The sequence below is a fragment of the Lepus europaeus genome, chromosome 19 (assembly GCF_033115175.1).
Source record: "Lepus europaeus isolate LE1 chromosome 19, mLepTim1.pri, whole genome shotgun sequence".
NCBI classification, from domain to species: Eukaryota; Metazoa; Chordata; class Mammalia; order Lagomorpha; family Leporidae; genus Lepus; species Lepus europaeus.
This window is the reverse complement of record NC_084845.1, coordinates 37,094,137-37,114,542: the sequence shown is the minus strand read 5'-3', so window position 1 is coordinate 37,114,542 and position 20,406 is coordinate 37,094,137.

The following is a 20,406-nucleotide window of genomic DNA, read 5'->3' as shown; positions in this document are numbered from 1 at the left end:
TGGCCACGGTCTTTGCCCTCGCCAGGGAGCCAGCGGGAAGTGAAATGAAGCATTCAGAGCAGCACAGCCAGCGTCTCGGGGGGGGCTCCTGCTTCCAGAGGACAGCGCCTCTCGGAGCACAAAGGAAGAGGAAGCAGCCGCTGGCCTGAAAGCAAAGGCGCTCCTGGGATGAAGGCGGATCCGGGAGTGTCAGGGGAGGGAGGAGAGGAGGTGCACGGAGAGAGGGAGGCAGGGGCACAAGGCTCAGAGAGGCTGAGAAGTAGAGACAGGGAGATACTCAGAGGGACAGACAGACACATGGAAAGAAACTGAGAATCAAAGACCCCGAGCCACAGAAAGACAGGGACAGAGGTGGGAGAGAGCCGCGGGTGAAGTCCCAGCAGACCCCCGTGTCTCTGCCACCTGCCTGGGAGCGAGCAAGCAGCACCTTCGGAGGGTGGATTTGGGGAAAGCCCCCTCCTGTGCTGTCACGTGGGGCAGCCCCTGCTTCCCCAGGATGCACCTGCAGGCACCTGTGTGTGAGCATGCACGCCCACGCACTGCACCCCAAGGAGGCGCACCACTGTCCCCCCAAACCCAGGCTCATTGTCCTCCTGGGTTTCACAGCCTCCTTGGTCCCGTGTGTGTCTGAGATGGTCTCCTGAGCCAGGAGCGCGTGTGCAGCCTCCTGAGCAAGGTGGGCACATCTCCCTTTGATGAGAGCCAGCCAGCGCTTATCCCTGGGTCCCTTCCCTTTGCTTCCACTGCCTCTTGCGCCGCTTTGTGACCCAAGTCTTGAGATGGTCCTCCTGGTTCTGCGTGCGCTGGGGCTGGCCCAGCTGCTTCTGACAGTATTTTCTTCCCACTTCTGCCTCTTGGAATAAGTGCAGCAGATTTAGCCCCGAGGCTGGTTCCCTGGGGAGCCCAGAACCCGGGGTGCCCCCGCAAGGCCAGACAGATGGGAGGCAGCCCAAGTTCCCTCCCAGCTAACCACCTGGAGCCAGCCCTTTCTTCAAGCTTTCTTGAGTTGGGGTCTCCTGAACTCTCTCTGACCCGTGTACTGGTCCCTACATGATTCCTGATACTGGCTGTGACACCAAGGGCAGGCAGCAGGGGGAACTTGGGTGGTTCTGGGATGGTGCCAACCTCAGAAATGTGAAGCCAGGGGGAAATCAGATCATAACAGCAGTCATCAGTATCCATGCCTCCTAGAGTGTTCCAACTGCTTCACATGCAGTGTTTTACTTGATCCCCACCATAACCTCTTTAAAAAAAAAAGATTTATTTATTTATTTGAAAGGCAGCGATACAGAGAGAAAGAAGGAAGAGGAAGGAGGAGGAGGAGGGGAGGAGGAGGAGAAGAAAGAGAGAGAGAGAGAGAGAGAGAGAGAGAGAGAGAGAGTCTTTCATCTGCTGATGGCTGCAATGGCTGGAGCTGGACCAGTCTGAAGCCAGGAGCCAGAAGCTTCTTCCAGGTCTCCCACGTGAGTACAGGGGCCCAAGCACTTGGGCTGTCTTCTGGCTTTCCCAGGTGCATTAACAGGGAGCTGGATCAGAAGTGGAGCAGCCGGGACTCCAACCATCGCCCATGAACTACAGGCAGAACTACAGGCAGAGGCTCGCCCACCTATGCCACAGCACCGCCCCTGCCCAACCATGACCTCTTGAAGCAGATCTTCTTTTGGTCCCTATTTACAGGTTCAGCATGGTGGAGTCATTTGCCCAGTGTTCCCTTGCTCTGATCCTAAGACCTGTGTCCTAAAGCCTGCGTTAGGACGATTGCTGTTTCCCTTGAGAATTTCTTTCCTCCGTGAGTATTTGCAGGAATGTTCTGGAGCCTCAGTCTCCAAAGGGAAGCACAGCCTCCCAGCCCTCCTCATCCCAACTGCTGGGCTGTTATTTTAAAAACATTTTTATGTACTTATTTTCATTTTATTTGAAAGGCAGAGAGATGGAGAGAGAGAGAGAGCGAGCGAGAGTGAGAAAGCTTCCATCCTTTGGTTCACTCCCCAGATGATGCCTGCAATAGCCATGGCAGGCTGAGGCTGAAGCCAGGAGCCCCTACCTCAGGCCACGTCTCCCACGCAGGTGGCAGAGACCCCGCTGCTGGAGGCGTCGGCTGCTGCCTCCCAGGATGCCCATTAGCCAGATGCTGAAGCAGAAGCAGAGTAGCGGGGACTCGAACCAGGCACTCCGAATGGGATACGAAAGTCCCAAGTGGCAACTGAATCCCAAAATACCCAGAGAGACTGCCGTGTTCTTAGCAACAAACAGGCCTGGAAGGCTGGACGTCAAGATGTTCACAGGCGCAGGGACATTTTGTCTCCTAACCTTCATGGAAAAATGGAATTAGAGGATGAGTTTCCAGGTGGGTGCTTGGTGCAGTGGTTAGGGACCCCCGCATGCCTGGTTGGAGTCCTGGTTCCCCTGCTCTGATCCAGCTTCCCGTCAGTGCACATCCTAGGAAGCAGCAGGTGACGGCTCGAGTGGTTGGGTCCCTGCCACCCACATGAGGGACTGAGACCAAGTTCTGGGTTCCTGGCTCTGGAGCAGCCCAGCCCTGGCTGTTGCAGGTGTTTAGGGAGTGAACTAGCAGATGGAGAATCTCTTTGTGGTCTGTGCCTTTCTCTTTTTGCCTTTCAAATAAAAATGAAAATAAATAAATAAATAATCTAGATCTGTACATTGCATGGCTTTTTCCGAATCCTCATTTCCCAGGAACGTTTCAGAGAAGCCCTCCTATCCTAAAGCAAACACGCATTGTCCGGGGGACCTGAAAAAGGCTTTTTCCTTTGCTTGACCACAGCACAGCCAGTACAGGGCACTGTGTGTCCTTGTTGGGGCACAGGGTACATGGCAGGCTGCTCTCAGAACAGGAGGCTGGATCTGAGCATGGCTGGTGGCATCCCCGCTGCTGCCCACACCAGCTTGAGTTCCCCGGACACGGTGAACTCCTAAGGGAAGGACCTGGGTCTCACTGCACAGCGAATGCCTGGGGCCAGGTGCAGAGTGAGGCTGGTGAGAGATCTTGTGTGAGTGAATGAGCATGGAGCAGCTGACTCCCCTGAACAGCTGGTCAGCTCCCGGTCGCCACGTGGTCCAGCCCTGTCCTGAGCTGGTTGTGAGGGGAGGCACTGCAGGAGTGCCGGCGGCGGCTGATGCCTGGCTGGACACGAGGAAGACACCTTAGCCTCCAGTCCAGGCTGTCCCCAGCATTCACAGCAAGCGGTCACTCCTGCTGGGAAAGACGATGGGGTGGCCGCGTGCAGCTGCAGGGCACACAGAACAAGGGGTGACTCTCTTCCTCTGCCATTCCGCTGTGGTGCCGGGAGCCCCTAGACAGCCCCAGGGCAGCACCATGCACTGTGCAATGGAGACGGAGTGGCGGCCCCTCACTGAGAGTCCTGGGTGGGAGGTTTGGTGTCATGGCGATGCCCCGCCCCCACTCTCACTTTGGGTCTACAATGACAGCTCGTCCTCACACGGGTGTCAGGGGCTGCTGGTCAGACTGTGTTAATCCCATAGAGGTGGTGTGGGTGGGCTGAGACTCCGAGCCGATCCCTTCCGTCACAAGCCACAACTGGGCGACAATTTCTAGAAGATTCATCTGACTGGAGATTTGGCTGGAGCTATAGGGCGAGTTATGCCTAAATAACTGAATACTCTGAAGTCCTGAGATGTTTTTGGTGGACGCCCAAGTGCACCGTGGAGTGTTTGAGAATAAGCCGTTCTGTCGAGATTTGGGATGCTAGCTCAGGCTAGCCTGCGGGTAATAGCAGTGGTCTCCGTCCTGGCTCACCACACCGCCCCAAGCTGACAGTCAGCCACCTCTCCAAGCACAGCTGGCCACTGACCTGTCCCCGACCACAGGCACAGAGGAGCCCAGCTGGCATCAGAAGACCTGCCCAGCCACGTTCCGCCCAAAGGAGTCAAGAGCTAAAACCGTTGTTTCAAGCTGCTACATTTTGGAGTGCTCTGCAGAAAAAGCCAAGTTCATATACATTCTGTGTGACCCAGAAGTTCTGTGAGGAGCCATTATCTGTAGGTTGGTTTTGGAGGCCTGAATTCATGACAGTTTCCTCTTGGGTGGTCTGGGGCTATAACGACCTTAGGATAGGAGCTGTGTGTTACTTATTTTTGTTTTTTCAACCCCTAACCTGGGATGTGACATGCAGTGGGTACTTAGTAAGTCTGTGTTGAAAGAGTAAGTGTGTGAATTCTATGCATATAACACTACCAGCTTGTTAGAAATATGCCATGGGGGCTGGCGCTGTGGCTCAGCAGATGAAGCTGCTGCCTGGATGCCGGCATCCCATATGGGTGCCGGTTCAAGTCCCGGCTGTTCCACTTCTGATCCCGCTCCCTGCTAATGTGCCTGGGAAGCAATGGAAGGACAGCCTCAGTGCTTGGGCCCCTGCACCTAGTGGGAGACCAGGATGAAGTTCCTGGCTCCTCACTCTGGCTCAGCCCTGGCTGTTGTGGCCATTGGGGAGTGAACCAATAGATGGACAATCTCTCTGTTTCTCTCTCTCTCTCTCTAACACTGCCTTTCAAATAAATCTTTAAACAAGAAGAAAAGAAACGTGCCACTATGGTGAGGGTGTTGATAGTGGGAGGGGCTTAGTGTATGAAGAGGACAGGGTGCGTCTGGGAACTCTATAGTAGTTGCTGTTCAATTCCACTTTGAATCTAGAATTGCTCTGAAAGATAAACATTGACTAATTAAAAACACACAGAGAAAGACAATAAAACCAGCAGCAGCAGAACTGTCAGCTGAGTTTTGGGAGCGGGATGGGGCAGTGGTGGGTGCGTGGTCCCCGGCGGGCGGAGCGCGGAGCTCTTCCCACACACCTCGCCCCCACTCCCCACTCCCCTTGCAGCTTCGTCCGATGCTCTCTGGAAGACTGACACGCGGTCGTGCTGGAGAGACGATGGCTGTGCATCTGCTATGTGGTCCCCTTTCTCATCAGCAGCCCCACGGCTGCTTTCCATAAATCGATCTCACCGGCCCGCCTGGTCGCGTGCCTTTGCACGTTTCGGCACTGCTTTGGCTCTCTGGCCTGCCTCTGTGAACAGCCCCTCTCTCAGCGGCCCTTCAGCGCAGGGGCCTTCTGATGGTGAGCAGGCAGGCGGCATCCAGTTCATTGCTCTGCATTCAAATAACCATTTCAGCCGGGGCAGCTGGGGCTGCACATTAGCTGCTTAATTGCACCCACCTTTTAGCCCGCTTCTCGGAGACTGACTCCCGGCTTCCTTAGCATAATTCACGCCGGGGTCTGGAGAAGCCGCCAGCGAAGGTCCTCTTAACCGGAGCAGCAAAACCAATTGACGTGTTCCTCCTGTTAAATTTACCGGCTTTATTGAAAGGTCTTTGGGGAGTTGCTTGCTCATTAAATACACCAAATACAAAATCTCTCTTAATACAGTATTATCTTGGTAATATAGCAGGCTGCCCCAGCGTGAGCCCGGAGACAGGAGCTTGTGACAGCTTTGCAGGGGGCTCAGTGGCGGGAGCTTGCCCATCTCCCCCGCGGCGGCTCTGTGACTGGGGTGTCTGGGGCTGCCCCATCCTGCCCAACGCGTCCGCCCTCTCTCCTCACCCCAGTCCAGACCAAAGCATGGTGGACGGGCTGACTCCCGGAACTGGAGAAAACGAATGCCGAGCCCTAGGGCTGGCGCTGCGGCGTAGTGGGTAAAGCTGCCGTCTGTGGTGCCGGCATCCCATATGGGCGTCTCAGTCCCGGCTGCTCCACCTCCGATCCCCGCTGCCTGCTCATGGCCTAAGAAAACAGCAGAAGACTGCCCAAGTGCTTAGGCCCCTGCACCTATGTGGGAGACCCAGACGAAGCTCTTGGCTCCTGCTTTGTACCCGCCCAGCTCTGGCTGTTGTGGCCTTTTGAGGGGTGAAGCCATTGGATGGAAGACCTCTCTCTCTGAAACTCTGCCTTTCAAACAAATAAATCTTAAAAAAACAAGACAAAAAAAAGAAACGCACAGCCCTACATGCCTATGTCAGTACTGGCTTCGTGGGAGGGGGAATCCGGTGGGGGCAGCGGGAAGGGGGCAGGTGCAGGATCGTCCTGCCTCAAGGTGTGTGGGGGCCCCAGCCTCAGAGAGGACGTGGATGTTGGGTGAGACCCCGGCCAGGCCAGCCGACTTCTGCCTCCAGCTGGACACAGCGCCCGGGACCGTGACGCAGCGGCGGCTGGAGCCCTGAGCCCTGCTAATGAACTGTCAGTTCCCTTCTCAGTGAAATCAGGTTACCAAGGCCTTTGCCTGTGACAAGTTTGGGTTTAAAAAAAAAAAAAAAAGCTTCCATCACTTTCCTGAAAGGATATGGGTCAGCTCACGGCACAGGAAGTCTTGGATAATTTTAACGGGACAGAAATAGAAGGGAAAGCCCAGAGTGAAGGCGAGGGCCGGGAGCGAGCGCACGCGCTGAGTCAGAGGCAGGTGACGGTGCATGGTGGGTGGTCAGCCGCCCCCCCCCCCCCCCGCAGCAGGGACAGCTTGTACGCTGGGTCAGGGGCGGGGGGGGGGGGCGCTTGGGTAGGGGCGAGGCGGCAGGGCAGTCAGCAGCCCTGGGATCTGCAAGTGCCGGTCAGTGGCAACCACCAGGGCTCTACATGGCCAAGGTGGCACCTCCGTCCCCCCCAGCCCCGACGCCCACTCCCTCCTCCACCTCCTTCCAGAACCCCCGTTTTATTATTATTTTTTTAATTTATTTTCCTTTTTATTTGCAAGGCGGAGAAACAGGGAGACAGCCGCAGAGAGATCTTCCCTCTGCAGATACCCACAGCAGCAGAGGCTGGGCCAGGCTGAAACCAGGGGCTGGGACCTCCATCAAGGTCTCCTGACTGTGTGACTGGGCCTCAAGCACTTGCTGCCTCCCAGGGTGTGCGTCAGCACAAAGCTGGATGGAAAGCAGAGTAGCCGGGACTTGAACCAGGCACTCCGAGAGGGATGTGGGTGTCCCAAGCAGCGACTTAACCACCGGGCCACACGGCCACCCTTGGAAGCCTGGTTTTATTCAGGGCACCACCTAATTAGCCTTCATGTGTGATTTTCTCTCCCACCCTCTACAGCCTGGGCCTGGCAAGCCACAAAGCTTGGGGTTCAGCTTCTATTATTCTTTCTCTTACCCCAGCACCCCACCCACCTGTGTTTCTGGAGGAGAACCAGCCTTGGCCTCACCCTAGGGAGCGTGCCACTGAGTGGGATGTGCTGATGGTCTTACCAGCCCTGGCCCTTGGCCGCCTCCTGGAATGTGGTCAGATAACCCTCGTGTGTGGGGACCGTGCGTGGAAGTTGCAGTGCCCCACGTTGAGTTAGAGCGAGGCTCCCACGCCCCCATCTGGGAAGGCCAGGCAGCTTGCTTTACCAATGGAAGGTGAGCACCAAGGAGGCAGCCGCTGTGGCAGGAGTCCGAGTTGCCGCACAGTCCCGCCGTGGCTGGGTTCTCTCTGCTGTGAGAGTGGCCTGTCCCAAAGGGTGATGTTCCCTCCATCTGGATCTGGAAGGACCCCGTGGGGAACAGAGTCAGAGACAGTGAAGTAATCCTTGTGGTTGCATCCCAGGGAGGTTGGAGGGCGCTTGGTTTTCTCAGCACAGCCTAGCAAGAGCCGACGAATCCACTTCGAGACTGGAATCACACACTGCACGTCGCGTGTGCTCAGGGAAACACGGGGCAGAGGGAGCTGTGGCAAATGCCGGCAGGACAAGAAGCCAATGCTGGGGCAGCGTGCCTCACAGGGAGCAGGGCTGGGGAGGCAGGGAGGCGAGGGGTGAAGGGAAGAGTGCTCTGGGCATGGGCAGTGCACCTGCTGAGGCCCTGAGTCGGGAGGGATCCGAGTATGTTTGAGGGACAGAAAGTAGAGGGAGTGGGAACAAGGCTGGAAGGAAGGCAGGGGCCCGGGGACCCGCTGAGGATTTCGGTCTGTAACCTAGCAGTGAGCGGAGTGATAGAGTGCTGGATGCAGATGTGATGGGGGCGCTGCCTGGTTCAAGTCCCGGCTACTCTGCTTCCAGTCCAGCTTTCTGCTGGTGCGCACCCTAGAGGCAGCAAGAGCTTGAGGCCCGGTCACACAGGCAGGAGACCTTGATGGAGGTTCAGGGCGGGGTTTGGGCTCTGCTCGGGGCTCAACACCCAGTGGGGATCTTCCCTGAGTCATGAATCAGGGTGAACAGGGGTCCACGCTGGCCTGCCACCTCCCGTGTGCCTCTTCCCAGGCTCGCCAGGACTGAAGAAGAAGAGCAGGCAGGCGACGCTGCCCCGGGACATTATCTGTCTCTGCCATCCACAAAGCATGGCCGGTACCGGTCCCCAGGCCCCGGCTTCCCACCAGGCACTCTGCTTACCCATCGGGGAGTGCAGGCCTCGATGTGGGTCCCAATGCGGACCTCAAGGCTGTTAGAAGACGAGGGAATCAACTTGACCCACCATCTTATCCCTGGGGTCTGCCAGAAGCCGAGACTCCAGTGCAGGCTCCGACTTGGAGATGAAGTCCTCATCTCGCCCCTGCCTCGGGCCTCTCCCAGCCGAACACCCCCGCCAGGAAGTCCCGAGCCCCCATCTTCATCCCTTGCCATCCTCACCGCCTGCTTGACCCTGGGCACTGCCATCAACTTGCGGCAGTGTCTCCCCGCTCCCCCCCGGGCCCTGGGATTCCCTCTCTGTGTGTGGGTAAATCCGTCTGGAGCCAGGAGCAGCTTCCTGGGTCTTAAGGATTGACAGGAACAAGGCCAGAGCACACCTCTTCCCATGATTGGGCGAGGCTTTCTAGAAAAGGGATGTGGTGCCAGGCTTGTGGGGGCCTCTAGGTGCACACACACCTTGTGGGCAACCCTGACCATTCCCAACAGTGCCGGGGGGCACCTCCTTAATGTGCCTCGAAAGTGTAACTACCCACAGAGCTTCCCTCCCAGTCACACACCGCCTCTGTTCAAAACCTTTCCGCCTCACCTCCGTGTGGTGGTTTATAAAATTCTGCCCTTGAGACTGGCTAAGCCTCCACCTGCAGTGCTAGCATCCCATATGAACGCCGGTTCGTGTCCTGGCTGCTCCTCTTCCGAGCTGGATCCAGCTCCCTGCTGTGGCCTGGGAAAGCAGAAGAGGATAGCCCAAGTGCTTGGCTCCTGCACCTGCAAGGGAGACCCAGAAGAAGCTCTTGGCTTCAGATCAGCCCAGCTCCTGCTGTTGTGGCCATTTGGGGACTGAACCAGCAGCCGGAAGACCTCTCTCTCTCTCTCTCTCTCTCTCTCTCTCTGATTCTGCCTCTCTCTGTAACTCTGCTTTCGTTTCCTCTCTAGTCCTGAGATTTGTGTCTGAGCTTCCTCCCCAGCTGCAGCGGGCACCCCAGGAGGGCAGGGACTGTCCGGTGTGTGGCTCTCGTGGTGCCTGCCGCTGAGCCTCTCACATGTGTCTTTGTTTCTGGAAAGCACTTGCTGACTGTCAAAAGGCATTCTGGAGGGAAGTGAGAAGTGAGCAAGAACTGGGTGTTAGATTTAGATGATGCTAAGAAATTATTGTGGGGCCGGTGCCATGGCACAGTAGGTTAATCCTCCACCTACGGAGCTGGCATTCCGTATGGGTGCCGGTTCTAGTCCCGGCTGCCCCTCTTCCGATCCAACTCTCTGCTGTGGCCTGGGAAGGCAGTGGAAGATGGCCCAAGTCCTTGGGCCCCTGCACCTGCATGGGAGACTGGGAAGGGGCACCTGGCTCCTGGCTTCAGATCGGCACAGCACCGGCCGTTGCAGCCATCTGGGGAGTGAACCAGCGGATGGAAGACCTTTCTCTGTCAGTAACTCTAGCTATCAAATAAATAAATAAAATCTTAAAAAAATTATTGTGCATTTGGTTCAGGGTGATAATGGTATTGGAGTTAGAGTAAACAAACAAAAAAAAAAAAGGAGCCTTAATGGTTAGAGGCAAGCTAAGCAATGGATGGGTCAAGTGCCTGGGATTTTCTTGAAAATTCCCATTTAAAAAAAAAAAAACAACAGAATGGAGGTAGAAGGAGGGAGCCAAGAACAGCCAGATGCTGATGACTGTTAGGACTTGGGGAGGTGTGAATGAACTGCATTGAATCGTTCTCTTTCTTTTAGTGGGTTTGAACATTTCCATAACAAAGACCCAAAACATGGGGTGTGTGGGGGGATATGTTCAGAAAGTTCATGGAAAACACGTATTTTGGAAAAGCTATGTGTGCATTCCAGGATATTTCTTCTTGCATCAAGGGAGTTCCGACTGCCACAGCACACTGGCCACCTGGGCAGCTGGAGACCATTCTCAGGGGTTGGGGCGGGGCAGGCCTTGTGGCACAGCAAGGTAAGACATGGCCTGTGACTGCAACACCAGCATCCCGCAGTGCAGTGCTGGTTCCGGTCCTGAGGCTGTGATTCTGGTCCAGCTTCCCGCTGAGGAGCCTGGGAAGACAGCAGATGATGGCACCAGACCATCTGGGGTGCTGCCATCCATGTGGGAGGCCAGGGTGAAGTTCCAGGCCTGACTTTGGCCTGGCCCAGCGCTGACTGCTGCAGCCATTCAGGGAGTGAACCAATAGATGGAAGATTTTTCTCTGACACTCTACCTTTCAAATAAATAAACTGATTTCTTCGAAAAAAGGAAGCAAGCTTGGGTGGCCACGGGGAGCCACTGTAGTCTGTGAGCCAAGGACTGGCAGGTGCTGAGCCTCGCTCCAGACCACGGCTGGCGCTGGTGCTTGTTGGAAGAGGAGGGGGAGCCGGCTCGCACTCCCTGCCACCGCCCGGCTCTGCCGCCTCCTCCAGCATCCGCAGGCCTGGCTGGCTTCAAGGCACCTTGTCTGAGAGACAATGAGCTTCACATCAAAGTGGCACGGCAGCTCTCCTTAAACAAAACAGCCCTTCCCCTCCCCGCTGCCTTGAAAAGCCAGAAACCTCATTTAACCACCTGCAAGCTCCCTTTCACGGTCCCCTGTTATTATGGGAGTGCTTTGATGGGGGCCTGGCGGCGGAGTAGGGGAGAGGTACTCCACCACTACCATTAACTTGTTAGAGCGCAGGACCCCCAGCCAAGGCCCTGCCCGCTAGGGGGTCGGACAGTTGGAGCCTTGGGGGGTGGGGAAGTGGTCCTAGTTGCAGCCTGGCCAGGCCCTGGGCTTCGGGGACAGAGACCTGAGCCTCCCTGGCCCCAGCTCCTCGCTGCCTCTAGGAAATGCCTGTTGGGGACTTGGGGCTGAGAGCAGCCAGGGCTGCTGCACGCACTCCAGCCAGCACCCAACGCCATCTCCTTCTGCGGTGTGACACACAGGCAAAGCTGGCAAGGGACAGTTCCACTGCTCTGTGACCACCACCATCCGTAGCATAGGCCTCCGTGAGCCTGCTCCTTCCCTGTGAAATGGACTTGGGGATATCCTCAAGTGGGGTGCACGGAGTCTGGCTCCTCTGTGCCAGCTGTCACTGTTCTGAGCGAGCAGTGAGCGGCAGCCCGTGAATTCGAGGTGCCATGTGGCCAGTGTCCCCACTACCATGGTCGTGGTAGGGGGGAAAGCTCAGCCACACTGGGAATGGGTGGGCTGGGGTGGGGGAGGGGAGACCACAGAGCTGCTCCTGCAGCAGCCAGGGTGGCTGGCTCTAGCCCACCACGCCTGCTCGGACCCCCTGCCCCATGGACTCAGGGTTACCCTGGGATTTCAGGAAATGCCTCCCCACCCCCTGACTCCTGGATCACTCACCTTCAAGCCCCATAGGAAGTCCAGCCCCTGTGAGTTCTAAAAATTTGGGGGTGTGGGTGTGGGGACAGACTCTGACAGCTCTGGGCAAGTCTTGTCTCTCCCCTCATCACTACCACTTCCTCCAGGCAGGCCCTTTGGAGGGGGAGTTAAGCCCCATCTCCTCCAGTGGCTCTGCTGTCTGCCTCGCTCTGACAGGCACACTGGGTTACACCGGCCAAAGGCCCAGGACCCCAGTGGGCATGGTTTGGAAGGCCCAGGGGGCTCCTGCTGTGGCTGCTGTCTGGGCAGAGTAGACAAGGGGATTAACTGCAGGGAAGGGTCCAGGTGTACTCGTGTCTCTGGCCTTAAGCGCACCCAGATAACCCTCATCACCCAGCCCTGCCGTGGCCGGGGTCCTCTCGTCCTGCCTTGTTTTCCTTCATGGGCAGCCCTGGCTAGCTGTGGAAAGTGCCCTGCTGCTCCCACCATGTCTCTGTTTTTTAGGTTTATCTTTAGGGGCCAGTGTTGTGGTATAGTGGTGGCATCCTACATGGGCACCGCTTCGAGTCCCAGCTGCTCCTCTTCCAGTCCAGCTCTCTGGTATGGCCTGGGAAAGCAGCTAAGGATGGCCCAAGTGCTTTGGCCCCTGCACTGTGTGGGAGATCTGGATGGAGCTCCTGGCTCCTGGCTTCTGCCTGGCCCAGCCAGGGCCATTACAGCCTTGTGGGGAGTAAAGCAAAGGATGGAAACACACTCTCTCTTTCTCTCTCTCTCTCTGCAACTCTGCCTTTCAAATAAGTAAATAAATCTCAAGAAGAAGATAGCACTGCCTTCCCAGGTGAGGAGGCAGCTGGGTCAGAAGCGGAGCAGCCAGGACTCCACCCAGCACTCCGATATGGGATGCCGCTTAACCCGCTAGGTCCCAACGCCGGCCCCAACCACGTCTCCCTTTTAACCCACACAATCCCTGCCGCTTTTTGAGGCCTGCTTAGTCTGGATTTCACCTGTGTCTCCCCCTCAAGCTCTGCACCACATGCCTCTAAACCGATTTTTCTGGGGTCTCTCACCAGGGCCTTTGTGGGTGCTATCCCCTGCCCAGAGCCACGCCGGTCTCCTCTGAGTGCCCCAGCTCCAAATGGCTCTTCCCTCTGCACTGTTGCCAGGGAGGGTGGCAGGTGGCTTCCTGGTGTCCCATTCCCCGGCACCCCCATGAGGGCAGCCAGGTTCTCTTTTGCTTCCCCCCATCCCTCCCCCCTCTCCCCGGGGAGGGCGCTTCTAGGGCAGAACCTGCTACAGGAAAGCTCCTCCCCAGTCTGTTGCCAGGCCTCCCAGGTAACCTGGGAGATCCTTGAGCCAGGGCCCACTATCTGGGCGAACCATCCTGGCTGCTCCACGGCACACAATGGCAGCCTAATAATGAACTCTCCAATTATAGGCCCATCACTGACGCTTAATCTGGGGCTCGCTGTAATGGGGCCGTTGGCATAAGGCCTTCCATCCCAGCCTGGCCCTGCCTGGGCTCCTCAGGCCCCGCCTCCCGCGCGCCCTGGGCTGTGTCTGCTCTGGGAGACGCAGGTGTGTGCGAGTTTGCTGCCCCGCCCGGGAGGCCGCTCCGAGGGGCCAGGCGTGGCCAGAAGCCACGGAGGAAAAGACGCCAAGCAGGAAGGCCCCCTCTTATGGAGGCTGCAGGCGGCGCGGCCCCCGCCAGCCTCAGGCCTGCGATCCTGAAGACTTAATTGCCTTATGGGCCCTGGAAGAATGGAGGGGCTTCTCCAGGGAGCGCTTCCTCGCCTGCTCTGCCTGCTCCCCCACTGGATAATGGCAGCACTTGTGACTGATGGAAGGGGCACGACAAACGCCCCCCCTGGGGGCCGGGGGCCGTGCCTCCCCCCACCGACTTTCCAGAGGTGACTTTTAATTGCGTGTTCCCAGGTGTGTGTGGGGGTTGCGCTGGCCCCATCTCAGCCACATCTCCCAGCACCTCCTTCCACCTGGGGGCCTGCACTTCTCATGCGTTTGCCGGGCCAGGTGGGCACAGAGAGGACACGGGAGCACGAACCTTGTCTTCGTGGCCCGGGCTCTGGGCCCTGGGCGGTTTGCTCCTGGCTCCACGTCGCCACTTCTCATCCTGCACTCCTGCTGCTCCGGCCACGCTGGCCTCTCCCTCTCCTGCAGGTTCTGTGAGCTTGTCCCCACCTCAGGGCTGTGGCCAGGCTGTGGTCCCCTCCCTGCAAAGCACACCTTCTCTGTCTTCACCCGCTCCTTCGTGACATTTGGACGAAACTTCCAGTGATGCCAACCACTCACACTACAGCAGCAATGGGGACCCCTTTTTTTTCTTTTTTTGCCCAGGGCTGTTTGGACATTGATAACATCTTTCACGAACCATACAAAATTAGTAACTTAGAAATCAGATGATTCCAGTGAGATGATTCCTGGGCCATACATAGCCTGCAGGATGTCCAACAGGGTCCCCAGTCAGGGCCTCTCAGGAGACGGGGCCCAGCACCCCCAGTTGGCACCATATCCGCAGACGCACATAGTCTCTGCACACTCTGCTACGCACGTAGGTCCTCCCTGGGCGATTTCTAATCCCTAATACAACGTGCACGTGATGTAAAGAGTTGTTAGGCCGTGTTGCTCAGGGAATCATGCCGAGAGGAAAAGAAGTCGATATGTGTTCGGAGCAGGTGCAGTTTCTTCTCTGAGCATCGCCGATCCACAGTTGGTTGGACCCGCGGCTGTGGATCCCACGGACCCTACGGACAGGGAGGGCCGAGTGCACGCCTTCCAGCGGTCATGGCCGGCGGCAGCTCAGCCATGTGCTCCTGCGTTTCTGTGCGGCGTTGGGGTCTCCTTGCTCCATGAGAAGGCGGACTGGCCTCTTCCCCACCATACGGCCCATGCCTAGGCCAGTGCTGGGCCACAAGTATCTGTGAAAATAGAAGAGAATTTCTCCTTGTGGACCCACAAATGTTCTTTGGACCCCGGAGCGCCTGGCGAAAGGCCCTCGCCAGGAACTGGTCCCTCCTCAGACTCTGCCATTGGCACTGGGGCCTTCTGGAAGACTCCATTCCCCGGCCAGCCCGGTGGGGCCGGGATAACGAAGCTGCCTTAACATACATAATTTGCTTTTGAGTTATAAGGAATGGGGAGTATTTTTAGAAGGCCTGCCCTCCTAGGGGAAGTATACGACTTATGAGAACGGGATTTTTTTTTTCAAAGTGGGTTTCCAGAGAAAAGGGAGCCGTGTGTGATGGCCAAAATGGAATTATATGAATTAGTGCAACTCATTATCCCGGCCGCCCCCGCGCGCGCGGGTGCGTGCACACACACACACACACACCCTCGCGCACGCACGCTTTCTCCTGCCTCCCATTCCCCGTCTTAGCTCGAATCTGAAATAAAACCCCGCAGCCCTCCTCCCCTGGCCCTCAGCGGCGGCCTGTCTGATTGGATGCCTCCCACCGCCCGGTACACCAGAGCTTCAAGGAGGAAGCTGCCGGGGACACGCTGAGTCCTCGCTTCTTAAAGTGCGTGCCGTAAGTTACCTTGAAATATTATATTTTTTTTTCAAAAAAAAAGTATTTTAGGTTCAACAGACACTTGGGTTCCTGTTAACAACTCATCTCGGAGAAGGTGGGGGAAGGCATTCAGATCAAGGTCTCGCTCCTGACTTTGAACGCTCACAATGCGGACGGGATGAAAGATTTCGTGAAGGCGCAGACGGGAGGACGCGCAGGTGAGAAGGGACAGATGTAAGCTCCGCCGCGACGTGGGGGTCTTGGGATGGGCTTTGTCTGGCCAAGAAAGGAGACGCGACATCGCCAGGCGGGGGGACGGGGACGGGAGACCAGACAGCCGGGACACAAAACCCACTTTTGTGGCCATTGTGTCTGCGCGGAGTCTTGATCAGGAGAAGATGGGCCGTTTGGAGGACTAACAGGCGGCCATCTCCTTTGAGGAGGCACGTTCAGAAATCCACGGCCTACGGGCGTCGTCCACGACTGGCTGCCCGCGGCCCTTCTCCCCTTGTCTACGCGATCTGGCCTCCAGAAGGCTGTGGCTATGTCTTCTGCCCATCACCCTGAAGCCCCAGACAACCAGCTCAGGGCCGCTTTTCTGGAAGGTTCATGGCATGGTCGCTTCCCATGGTCCACATGCTCAACTCCCAGTGTAGCAACACATCCCCAGTGCCCACACCTTGCCAGGAGCCTGATGGAGAGTCTCCTCTCCCCTTCTGCAAAGTCTTCTGGTCCTGGCTGCTTGGACCCCCTCCCCCCCGGAGCCTCCTGAGACCAGCCCATCCCCATCAAGTCCCACACATGGACACTAGGTGCACTTGAGCCCCTCGTTGGCATCTTGATCTCTTCTTGCCGAAGACGAGGCGAGGGAGCAGGGCTCAGGTGACACCGCTGCCACTTTGCCATCAGCCTCTGGCACGTGCCCTACAACATGCGAGGGGTCAGGGGCCCCTGGAGGCAGGGCCAAGCTCCCCCTCCCTTCCCATGATCCCAGCTCTTTCTTTTCTGTCGCAGTCCATTCATTCAACAAATGCTTGTTGAGGGGCCCACTCTGTGCCCGCTACGGGGAGTTGGTAGTGAGCAGGCCAGAGACGATTCTCCACGGCCACCACGAAGTAGGGGCTGCAGAAGTGCTGGTTGTTGGTGGTGAATGCAGTGATGGGGCCGCGCAGGCCGCCCTAACCGTGTTTCCCCGGCCTGCCCTGCAGCAGCGGCGGTGGGGAGCCAGCGTTGCCTCCTGGGATGCGGGTGTAGGGAGGCCGATGGAGGAGAGGCAGCCCTCACAGGGCTCTGAGGCAAGGCTGGTGCTCTGGGAGGAGGCGCAGGAGTATCTGCAGGTGGCTGGTGGTGCCTGCACTTGCTGTGGATTTGGGGGAGGAGGTGGATCGCAACAGCTGACTCCTCCCTCTGCGGGCAGCGCTCTCCAATGCCAGTGCCTTCTCCGCTTCAACAGGGGGCCTTCTCCTCCCAGGTCCCGGGCCAGGGGACCTCGCTAGCAGCCTCCACCACTTCCTGCTCTGCTCCCTCCCTCTCTGTGACAACGCTAACAGGCTGCCTTCTACCGTGGCGTCTGCTGCCGGCGTTCATCCACTCTGCCTTATGGGGAAGCCCAGGAGAATTAGAATTGCATCTGGTTTTTCCTTGGAGAGCCGTGCCCCTGCTGAGGCTGTGAGCCAGGTCAGCAAGTGTCTGGCAGGCGTACCTCTCCTTCTGAATCCAGTGACCACGGCAGACATTATTAATCGAGCCTGACACTTGTTGCCATGGAGCCTGAAGCAGCCCTTTAGATGTTCTAACCTCTGAAGGCACTCACCCCCACCCCCACCTCCACCCCCACCAATTACTTTCTATGACATTCTTTTTTAAAAAATATTTATGTATTTATTTGAAAGAGTTACACAGAGAGAGGAGAGGCAGAGAGAGAAAGAGAGAGAGAGAGAGAGAGAGAGAGAGAGAGAGGTCTTCCATCTAATGGTTCACTCTCCAATTGACTGCAACAGCCAGAGCTGTGCTAATCCAAAGCCAGGAGCCAAGAGCTTCTTCCTGGGAGCCAGGGCCCAAGCACTTGGGCCATCTTCTACTGCTTTCCCAGGCCATAGCAGAGAGCTGAACAGGAAGTGGAGCAGCTGGGTCTCGAACTGGTGCCCATATGGGATGCCGGCGCTTCAGGCCAGGGCGTTAACCCACTGTGCCACAGCGCCAGCCCCTCTATGACATTCTTTTCTTCACAGTGTGCTTCACAGTTATTGTAAAAAATGTACTTAAGGGGTCGGCGCTGTGGTGCAGTGGGTTAACCCTCCTGCAATGCTGGCATCCCAAGTGGGCACCAGTTTGAGTCCTGGCTGCTCCTTGCTAATGCGCCTGGGAAAGCAGGTGGGGGGTTGTTGGGGGCTAGAGCTGCATTGTGGGTCTGAGAACTGGCTTCCTGTGGGCTGGCGGGCTGGTGTTCTGGGAGGGCCCCAGTGTGGGCCAGGGGTGGGCAGAGTTGCACCCCCTCCTCTTCTGCCTGGGTCTGGTGGTGGTGATTTCTCAGCTCCTGGGATCCTGCACGCCAGGGGCCTTGGTAATTGGCACCGGGCACTGGGCTGTGCCCATGGGGCATGGATGTGATTCTGGGCTCTTCTTTAGAAGATAGCATGGTGGCAGTGTCGCCGGCCGCTCTTGGATTTCCTCCTCCTTCCCCTGCTCCCCCCCCCTTCTCCCTGCCCCTTCCTGTTGCACCACCCTGCCACCCCCGCGCTCACCCCTTTGTTGCCTCTACAGCTGGGCCCTGCGGCCCCTCCCCTCCGGGACTGGAGCCCCCGGGGCCTGCCTCTCCGCAGGCTGCCGCTCTGACCAGCCGAGCCTGCCTAATGCATCCTGGGGGAGGCCGAGGCCGCAGGCGAAGCTGTAGCCCAGTGGGGCCTGCTGCAGCTAATGTCCCAGCCGGCTCACAGCGGGGGAATGTGTGTGTGTGCGCGTGCGCTCATGTGCCTGTGTGTGCCTGTGTGTGCCTGTGTGTGTGCACGCACTCACGTACCTGTGTGTATGTGTGTGTGTGCCTGTGTGTACACGCACTCATGTGTCTGTGTGTGGGCGCTCACGTGCCTGTGTGTGCCTGTGTGTGCGTGTGTGTGCGTGTGTGTGCATGTGTGTGCATGTGTGTGCATGTGTGTGCGTGTGTGTGTGCCTGTGCTCACATGCCTGTGTGTGCGTGTGTGGCCTGTGCTCACATGCCTGTGTGTGCCTGTGTGTGCATGTGTGTGTGCATGTGTGTGTGCATGTGTGTGCATGTGTGTGTGCCTGTGTGCATGTGTGTGCGTGTGTGTGCGTGTGTGTGCCTGTGCTCACATGCCTGTGTGTGCGTGTGTGGCCTGTGCTCACATGCCTGTGTGTGCCTGTGTGTGCATGTGTGTGTGCCTGTGTGTGCGTGTGTGTACCTGTGCTCACATGCCTGTGTGTGCGTGTGGGGGGGCGCTCATGTGTCTGTGTGTGCCTGTGTGTGTGCACGCACTCACGTACCTGTGTGTATGTGTGTGTGTGCCTGTGTGTACACGCACTCACGTGTCTGTGTGTGGGCGCTCACGTGCCTGTGTGTGTGCCTGTGTGTGTGGCCTGTGCTCACATGCCTGTGTGTGCGTGTGTGTGTGCCTGTGTGTGTGTGGCCTGTGCTCACATGCCTGTGTGTGCGTGTGTGTGCCTGTGTGTGTGTGGCCTGTGCTCACATGCCTGTGTGTGCGTGTGTGTGCGTGTGTGTGCCTGTGTGTGCGTGTGTGGGGGCGCTCATGTGCCTGTGAGAGGAGTAGCTTGGGGATGGCCACATGGAGTGGGAGAGCTCTGACTGACTGCCACCAATCCCAGACAGGGGTGTGGTGTGGCGGGTCTGGCCAGGGCGCAGTGACCCTGGGAAACACAGAGGCCCACAGCCCTGCACCCTGACTCTCAGCCAGGGTGGGCGCAGCTGCAAGAGCCGGCCCATGACATCCTCCCAGGGACACAGGTCCTCCGCACACAGCGACCTCGGCACCTAGAGACTATGGTTCTGGGCCCAGGTCCCCCCTTTCCTCTCCCCTGCCTCCCCCCAGGCAGGCAGGGCGTGGGACATTCCAAAGGTTTCTCTCCCATCCCGGCCCCATTCACTACTCAGCAGAGCCTCCATGCACGCACGTCCTACTCCTGCCTTTGTCTGGAATGTGCTTCTCACTCTCTCCTTGCCTTCACGGTCCAGCTCAAACGTCATCACCTCTAGGAGGCCCCCTGTGACTTTCCCAGGCAGGGTTACTGGCTGCCTTTCCCTCTGTGTCCCCTCCCCCTCCAGCCCCGTTCCTGGGAGGGTTTGCAGTGGAGTGGTACCTAATCAACGGTGACATTCTTGTCCTGTCTTCCGGGCATGGTCACTGTGCTCAGCCTCTGCTACCCCGCCTGCCGGGTCTCTGCGCCCACTCTAACTCTAATGGCGCCCAGAGAGGCCAGGCCCCACGATGGCCTCCCGTGATGCATCGCCCTGGTTCCCACACCTTGTGTTTTGCCTTCTTCCTGCTGACGGGGGCAGAGCTGTGTGCGAAGTGCTGGTGTGTGTCTGCCAAGGCCTTGGTTTCCAAGCACTGCCTGTCTGTGGCGGCCCGCGCCATGTTGTCAGGATCCTCAAGCAGCCCCGTGGACAGACCACTGTGAAGAGCTTCAGCCAACAGCCAGCACCGAGGAGCCAGTGAGGAGGCCGAGCTGGGCCATGGGTGGACCCTCTGGGGGCTGTGCCGGGCTGCAGGTGGACCCACGAGGCAAAAATAGCTCTGGCTGACAGCTTGGCTGTTACCGTTGACAGACCCTGCGCCAGAACCTTCTAGCATTCCCAACACACAAACTATGGGAGATGACAGGTGTTTCTTGTTATTTGGGGAAAAATTATTACCCAGCAATAGACAATCCGCGTCCCACTCCCTGTTGGCAGCTGTCTGTCAATGCGGAAGGCCCTCGTGGACCTGCCACTCCCCAGAGTGCCCTGTCCTCCCGAGGCCTGGGATGGGGGCCCGACCCTGGGAGGGTCAGCCAGACCCTGCTCCTAAAATGCACAACTCAAGAAGAGGTACTGAACCAGGACATGGCTGGGCTGATTCCAGAAATCCCTTGGCATCACACACACAAACGTACACACACGACGCCTATGGACACACACGAATTCTCCTTTTGTGCAAAGCCAGGCGGAGCCGGCACTGTTGTGGTGTTCATGGTGC